Consider the following 8604-nt stretch of genomic DNA (forward strand, 5'->3'; position numbering starts at 1 on the left):
ATGATTGCACATCGTACTGTGTTTAAAGCAACCAACTTGTAAAATGGCAGAAAATGAATGTTTCAATACCTGTGTGACCAGATTCTTCCAATGCTTTTCAACAGCGAGATTGATGATGCTTGTAATCTGTATCCTGTGGAGAATGGGAGAGGAGAATAAAAACATGGTGCATGAACAGGACAGACTGTGTAAAATGGGAGCACAGAAATATTGCCACCTCATTGAAAGTTAATGAGATTTATTCTCAGTCAGATACCTGTCCACAATGAACAATTGAATACATTAATTGTCCACTTTCAATCTAAATGGGACTGAGGTTCCAACAGAGAAGTTTTCTGGAAAATACCTGCTGCAGTTTTAAAATTGATGAACTGGAACATCTTATTCAAACTTTCAAATAACTGTAGTGATTGTATAGTTCTCATAGTGGAGAGAAGGAGTTGTTTATAAATATAAGCAGAAAGACACATTTGTGGATTGGTGAATGAGCTTTAACTTTCTGAAATGTATTTGTCCATTGGTTGCAGGTCACTGGAAATTCTTTTTTGCATTTCAATTGTAGCAGCAGCAGTTAACAGCAAAATGTCTGATTAATAAGAGTAGTGGGTCTGAGAAATACTTCAACAGCCGAGACCCTGTAAAACAGAACTCCAAGTATTTTAAATCAGGCACTGAACTGACAGAGCGGTAAAGGCCTGCTCAGGTCAGGGAAAAAAACCCGTACCCGAACCTGACTGAACCACATTGGACCCGAGCCCGACCCGGCCTGAGTATCTCCATTTATTCCCACGCCCGAACTAACCCGAGCCTTACCCGACCACCAGAATGTTTACTTTATCTACCTCCCGATTCCGAATCTGCAGGAAGCAGCATCATGAGCTCAATGACGTCATAGAGATGCACACTTGCTCACTGAGCAGACTCAGAGTTTCCCTCCTTGATGACCCGGACTCCCAGCTTAGGTTGGCTTTTCAACTTTTGACACTTATTAAACTCAACTTCCCAGCAGAATTAAATGTAATACTTCCTGTGTGTGTCCGACACAGACTCAGCCCGACCTGGACCCAGCCCGACCCGAACCTGGCCCGACCTGATCCGAGCCCGAAAGCCAGACCCGGAAGAGCGACCCGACACGACCCGGACCCGACACAGGTCGTCGGGTGCCGTCGGGTTCAGGTCGGGTGGCAGGCCTTGACAGAGCGGAGGTCAGATGAGGATTGAATTAATTTATGTCATTGAATCTAAACAGGAAGTAAATCTGCCAGGAATGGAAGACTTTCCTCTATCTGTGAGCTTGTGGCGCAACGGTAGCGCGTCTGACTCCAGATCAGAAGGTTGTGTGTTCAAATCATGTCAGGCTCAGCTATATTTTACAGCAGCTCAAGTTCCTGGATTTGAGATCAGAATCGAGTTCGTTCTCTTGGAATGTTCGTGCATGGTAGAATTTCAAGATCAACTTTAATAGATTAAAGTCCTGATTTCTGGTTCCGTTCCATTTCCATGCTCAGTTCTTATTTCACACTGTTTTATATCAGAACAATGTTTCAGGGATGTGATGTGCAATCGCTCTGTCACCCAGTGTGAGAAATAAAACACAAAACGCACAGCGTGCGGCTCAAACCCATACCTGGCTCTGTCTTTCGGCCGCTTAGTTCAGTTGGTTAGGACGCAGTGTTGATAACAACAAGGCTGTGGATTTGATCCCCATGTGCGCTGTCACATGGTCAGTCATTAATTTGACACATTTTTGGAACACTTAAAATCCAACTTTTAGATGCAACCAAGTTTACATAAAATGTCAAAGGGAATTTATTTTGAATAACATCCATTGCATCTTTGTCACTGGTCTGGAGTAACACAGAATTCTTTCCAATTATCTTCCGTTTGCTGATAAACATTGAACTCGTGGCCTGTTCTCGTTAATGGTCACGAGCAGCAAAAACAGACAGAGCAAGTCAGACCGCCCAGAGATGTGGAAAAGGCTTCAGTTTGGGACATATGCAGCAAATCAAATGTTCACCCGGCCCCGAAAGATTCAAAAACTGGGGAAAAGGACACAAGGAGATAGAGAATAAGCTAAAGCTGACAATGTAAATATTTCCCATCATTGATATCTCTCTATTCCAATCCAACCTTCAGAGTTGGGTAAATAATTTCAGTGTAAATTGTGCAGCTCAAGAGTCAAAACCAAAGGGCGATGCAGAATAAAGGAGAACTGCCAAAACCCCAGATTGAACCAGGCATCTTCAGTCGAACACTCTCCCAACTGAGCTATTTCAGTCTCACAGGCTTGGGATGATAAGTGGCAAGTAACATTCGCACCACACAAGTGCCAGGCAATGACCATCTCCAACAAGAGAGAATCTAACTATCTCCCCTTGACATTCAATAGCATTACAATCACTGAATCCCCCACCATCAACATCATGGAGGTTACCATGGGTAGCCATGCAAATAACGTGACTACAAGAGCAGGTCAGAGGCTTGGAATCCTGAGGTGAGTAATTACCGTGCAGCTGTTGGCTCCACCCCAGGGGCTGAATTTGTTCTGTAAACCATGAAGCAGCTTCCTCTCAAATTCCAGGTTTATCAAAAAATCCTCTTACAAAAGCCCCAAAGTGTGATATTTTCCTCTCACTCATCCATGACTCCTGACTCCCCAAAGCCTGTCCACCATCTGCAAATCACAAGTCAAGAGTGTGATTGAATACTCTCCACTTGCCTGGATGGGTGCAATTCCAACTCAAGAATGTCAACACCGTCCAGGACAAAGCAGCCCACTTGATTGGCACCCCATCTACAAACATTCACTCCCTCCACCATCGGCACACAGTGGCAGTAGTGTGTACCGTCTCCAAGATGCACTGCAGCAATGCACCAAGACTCCTTAGACGGCACCTTCCAAACCCAGCGACCTTTACCACCGAGAAGGGCAAGGGCAGCAAATGCAGGGGATACCACCACCTGCAAGTTCCCCTCCAAGCCATACACCATCCTGACTTGGAACTATATCGCCGTTCCTTCACTGTCGCTGGGTCGAAATCCTGGAACTCCCTTTCTCACAGCACTGTGGGTGTACCTACCCGACATGGACTGCAGCGGTTCAAGAAGGCAGTTCACCACCACCTTCTCATGGGCAATTAGGGATGGGCAATAAATGTTGGCCTCGCCAGTGTTGCCCACATCGCATGAATGAATGAATAAAAATGCGAAGTATCCCTTGTGTCATTCTTTTGGTAGAAAATATAACCCTGGTGGAATTGCTCCTCCCAATCACACCTCACTTCATAGAACATAGAAAATGGAGAACATTTATGGCACAGAATGAGACCATTTAGCAATCGTGTCTGTGCCAGCTGAAAAAGAGCTATCCAGCCAAATCCCACTTTCCAGGTCTTGGGAATGGGATCTGAACAAATCTCAGAGCTCACATTATGTGAATGTTCTGTTGAAGTGTTGGTGAGCTGATATAACAGAGGAGATTCACACTGTTGGACACAGTGTGAAATACATTCAAGTATTTATAAAACATTACAACATGTGAGTAATATTCCCCATTGATTTCTCAGCACTGATGGATTGTGAAGTGGGAGACAGCCAGAAGTCCCAGTGATCCACACTGACCCTGAGCTGAGAATGAAATGAGAAAAAGTTCAATCTTCAGCAGCGAGATGCTGCAGAGAGGTAAGAGTCCTGAATCAAGGAGAGACTTTCTCATACTGCTGTTGAATCTCATTTGAAACACTCCTTGAACTCTCTGCCGAGGAATTCAGAGCTGGATAACGCCTGTAAAATCAGCCTAAATAGGAAATAGAAAACACCCACCGTGGGCTCAAACTCAAAAACTTGAGATTCAGAGTTTCATGCTTTCATCGACTGAGCTCACCAGGCCTGAGACAGTGTCGTCGTCCTGTCTGTTATTGGACGGTGCAGCTGTTGGCTCCACCCCAGGGGCTGAATTTGTTCTGTAAACCATGAACCAGCTTCCTCTCAAATCCCAGGTTTATCAGTAAATCCTCTTACAAAAGCCCCAAAGTGTGATATATTCCTCTCACTGATCCAGAATAAAAGTTACATCTTTTGCTCTTTTTACCTTCCAAATATTGACTTCTATTTTACTCAGCATTTATTTACTCTCTCCTTTTTATGTTGTGCATTTCCTAATAAACATTTCATTTCAATTATTTATGAAGGATGAAATGCACAGAAAAGATTTTCTGCAATGGTACCAGGGGTGTGGGACAGAGTGAGTGGTTCGGATCTGGAATACACTGTCTGAGAGTGTGCTGGAGGCAGATTCAATCGTGGCTTTCAAAAGGGAATTGGATAAGCAGCTGAATAGAGAAGATTTGCAGGGCTACAATGAAAGGGCAGAGGAGTGGAATTAGCTGATCTGCTCTTGCAAAGAGCTGTCATGGACATGATGGACTGAATGGTCTCCTTCTGTCCTGTAACCATTTGATTCCTTGATTCTAACTCTGTCAAAGTTGTTCTGAACTTGCTCTGCTCCAAGGAGAACAACCCCAGCTTTTCCAGTGTCTGCTCATAACTGAAGTTATGAGGAACCATGGGGAACCCACTGTAAACCTTCCTCCAGACAGAAATACAACTGTTCACCACCACACTGTGACCCAGCTGTTCACATGATTTGGATGCGGGGACCAAATGTAGTATTTCCAAATTTGCAGATGACACAAAACTAGGTGGGAATGTGTGTTGTGAGGAAGATGCAAAGCGGCTTCAAGGGAATTTGGACAGACTTAGTGAGTGGACAAGAAAGTGGCACATGAAATATAATGTGTAAAAATGTGAGGTTTTGCACTTTGGTAGGAGAAACAGATGTGCAGACTATTTGTTAAATGGTAAGAGTGTGAATGTACAAAGGGGCCTGAGTGTCCTTGTCAATAAGTGACTGAAAGCTAACATGCAGTTGCAGCAAGCAATTAGGAAGGCTAATGATATGTTAGCCTCTATCACAAGATGATTTGAGTACAGGAGTAGTGAAGTCTTGCTTCAATTGTATATAACCTTGGTTGGACTGCACTTTGGAATACTGTGTGAAGTTTAGTTCCCCTTACCTTAGGAAGGATATCATTGCCAGAGAGGGAGTGCAACGAAGGTTCACCAGACTTGTTCCCGGGATGGCGGGACTGTCAAATGAAGAGAGATTGGGGAAACTGGGCCTGTATTCTCTAGAGTTTTGAAGAATGAGAGGTGATCTCATTGAAACTTACAAAATATTTAAAAGGATAGACAGGGTAGATGAAGCTAAGATGTTTCCCCCGGTTGAGGAGTCTAGAACCAGGGGACACAATTTCAACGTAAGGGGAAAGCCACTTCGGACAGCGATGAGGAGAAATTTCTTTACTCAGAGGATTGTGAATCTTTGGAATTCTCTACCTCAGAGGGCTGTGGAAGCTCAGTCATTGATTATGTAGAAAGCAGAGATTGACAGATTTCTAAATACAAATGACATAGGGGATATCGAGATAGTGTGGGAAAAAGGCATTGATGTGGATGATCCGTCATCATAATATTGAATGGCAGGGTGGGCTCGACGGGCTGAATGGCCGACTCCTGCTCCTATGTTCCTATCAGTCTGCAAACATCATATGCATGCTGTCATTGTCCCTTTTATTCCATGGGCTTCAGTTTTACTGGCAGTCTAGTATGTGACATCATCAAGAAGGTTTTCAATAAGTTCAATAAGGAGAAATTGTTTCCAGTGGCAAAAGGGTCAGTAACCAGAGGATGTATTTATCAGGTGATTGAGAAAAGAACCAGAGGCGAAATGAGGAATGATGTTTTATACAGTGATGTGTTATGATCTGGAATGCACTGTCTGATCAGGACTTGAAAGCAGATTCAGTCGTAACTTTGAAAAGCAATTGGGATAAATACTGGAAGGAAAAATGTACAGATTACAGGAGACAGCACTGACACAATGGACCAAATGGTCTCCTTCTTTGGGTATCATTCTATGGTTTTATGAACATAATGTTGATACAATTCGCTGAGTTGGAAGGGAAGTGACCCCAGATTCCGGGTATTCTAAACACCAGACCCAAACCAAATGAAGAAGCCCGTTGCTTAATCTCTGTTTTTCACACCAGCTTCTCCTCGCTCTTTCTGTGTTTCCTGCCTGATCTGTTCCTCTGACCTTCATTCCTGACACTCTATTGAGAATGGCCAAGTCACTGCACCTCTCACTCACACCGTCACTCCACCCCTTGACCCACTTCCAAACCTCTCTGTTCAACAGCACCTCACATCTGCTCCTCTGCTCCATTAATATAACAGGAAAACATTTTCAAACAGACATTTCCAGATAGTGAACGTTCCAGTAAGACAAGGGAAAGATCAGATTCACATTCACTTTAAACACAGAGAGAGCAGCTCTCCCTGTTCAGTCTAAGGAGCAGATGTGGTTTCACTCCCATCAGTCTTGGAGACATGGTCCAGAATTTTAAGGGACAGTTGGAGACGGGAATGGAGGCCGGGGAGGGGGAGGGGGGGTGTATAAAATAGGGATGGAAGACGTTGGACCGGATTTTTCTGTCGGCGGCGGACATGGAGGGCAGACTTCGCACATCCACTCGGCAAGAAGGCATTTAACGTATTTATGAATCCAATTGTCAGCAATTTTATTCACTGGATCCAATTGAACTAATAGCACACGGGAACCACGGGGCTTCAGAGCCTCGCCTGGTTAAAGGAGGTGACTGGGAGGTGGGAGCTGAGTGTTGGCTTCACTGGGAAGCTATCGGGTGAGGCAGCGTCACTTGGCAGCAAGGGTGGAGGGGGAAAGGGCATCGGGAAACACCGCCAGGAGTGGGGGCCAATGTGCCAGCTCTGCAGTGGGAACAACACCAGGGTGCCATTGGGGCAGTGCCACTTTATTGAGGATAACAAATGAGGTACATGTGGCTGGGTGTTATTTACTGTGAAGGCCTTGCACTCAGGGTGGGGCAACCTGTCATGGGCCTCATTCGAGGCTCCCATTGAGGAGGAGGAGGAGGAGTAGAGAGGAAGGGAGGGAGGCGCAAGCACCAGCAGGGGCACCACAGCAGCTTGGGGGCCCACAGGAAGGCCTGCCTCGAACAGGAGGCTGGAGAAGGAGGCAGAGGAACACGTCAGCCGAGGTTCAACTACCTGCAGATGTCCGAGTGATAGTGTCTCCGCAGACTGCACCTCTCCACGGAGGTCGTCACTGATCTCTCTGCCATGATGCAGCTGTGCCCCATGCGACTTGGTGGGCACCTGATGCCAGTGTCACTGAAGGTCACCGTGCCACTGAACTTCTTCACCACCAGATCATTGCGGGGATCCACTGGAGATATGCGTGGAATCTCACAGTCTGTCGTGAATCAGTGCATCATGGAGGTCACCAATGTCCTGTTCAGGAGGGCCGGTGACTATGTGCACATTGATCCAAACAGTCAAGCTGAGAGAGCTATCGGATTCGGGGCCATCGCTGGATTCCACCAGGTGTAGGATGTCATTGACTGCACACATGTGACCATCAAGGCTCCTGCAGACCAGCCAGCAGCCTTCAACAGGAAGGGATTCCACTTGCTCAGTGTGCAATTGGTCTGCGACCACTGCAAATGGATCCCATAGGTGTGTGCACAAATCCCGGTAAGCAGCCACAACGCCTGCATACCAAGGCACTTCCAAGTGCCAGATCCTTTCCGCGGCCCCATCCGCTTTCAGAGATGGATCCTTGGAGACAAGGGCTACCCACTGAGGACATGACTACTGACGTCTGTGAGGAACCTACGCACGGATGCAGAGGAGAGGTACAACACCTGCTGCGGGTCAACCCGAGCGATCATCAAGGAGGCCATTGGTCTCCTGAAGATGAGATTCAGGTGCCTAGATCGATCCAGTGGAGCCCTTCAGTATGTCCCGGCGAGGGTCTCGCATATCGTGGTGGTTTGCTGTGCACAGCACAATCTGGCATTACAGAGGGGTGAGGTGTTGACTCGTGAGGATATCGTGGAGTGTGATGTCTCCTCTGATGATGAGGATGTGGAGGAGGATGGTGCCCAAGCAGTGCCAGATGAAGAACCTCAGGCACAGCAGGAAAGGGGCCATGAGATACACACAAGGGAGACATGAGACACCCTTATACATTCAAGTTTCCTTTGAGCCTTACCACCTTCTGGAACCACAGCAATAAAGTCTTAGCTTTAAGCAGCCCTGTTGTCACCTCCTTCCTTCTGCACTGCCGCGTCCAGGTACACATCGCACAGTGACAAGGCCGAAGCTTTGTGAACTTAGGGCTTGGTCCCTCACTTCCAGCCCCTTGGGAGGAAGGGTTTAAATGAAGTCCCAAAGGGCATCAACAATAGGAAGGAGACATAGTGAGAGAACTTCATTTCTTTATTCCGTGTGATACCAAACGCAACCCTATCCATCTGGAATGTACATTCACCGTGAACCCCTCAGTGAATCTAGGTGCTCTTCTTAAATCTTTTCCGGGTGCTTCTACGTGGTGCTCCCCCTGCTCTCTCAGCTGAGGTGGAGACAGGCTGCTGACCTTGCTGCCCCATGGCTTGGGATGACATTGGTGGCCGTCCTCTTGCTGCCTGAGGCCTGGAG

General features: G+C 46.5%; 1 non-coding gene across 1 annotated transcript; it reads left to right on the plus strand.

Moving 5' to 3' along the window:
* Positions 1-1290: 1290 nt before the first annotated feature.
* Positions 1291-1362, plus strand: trnaw-cca (transfer RNA tryptophan (anticodon CCA)). The gene has a single exon. It is a non-coding gene; the product is annotated as a tRNA-Trp (tRNA).
* The last annotated feature ends 7242 nt before the right edge of the window (positions 1363-8604 follow it).

This window comes from Heterodontus francisci, unplaced genomic scaffold (assembly GCF_036365525.1).
Source record: "Heterodontus francisci isolate sHetFra1 unplaced genomic scaffold, sHetFra1.hap1 HAP1_SCAFFOLD_146, whole genome shotgun sequence".
NCBI classification, from domain to species: domain Eukaryota; kingdom Metazoa; phylum Chordata; class Chondrichthyes; order Heterodontiformes; family Heterodontidae; genus Heterodontus; species Heterodontus francisci.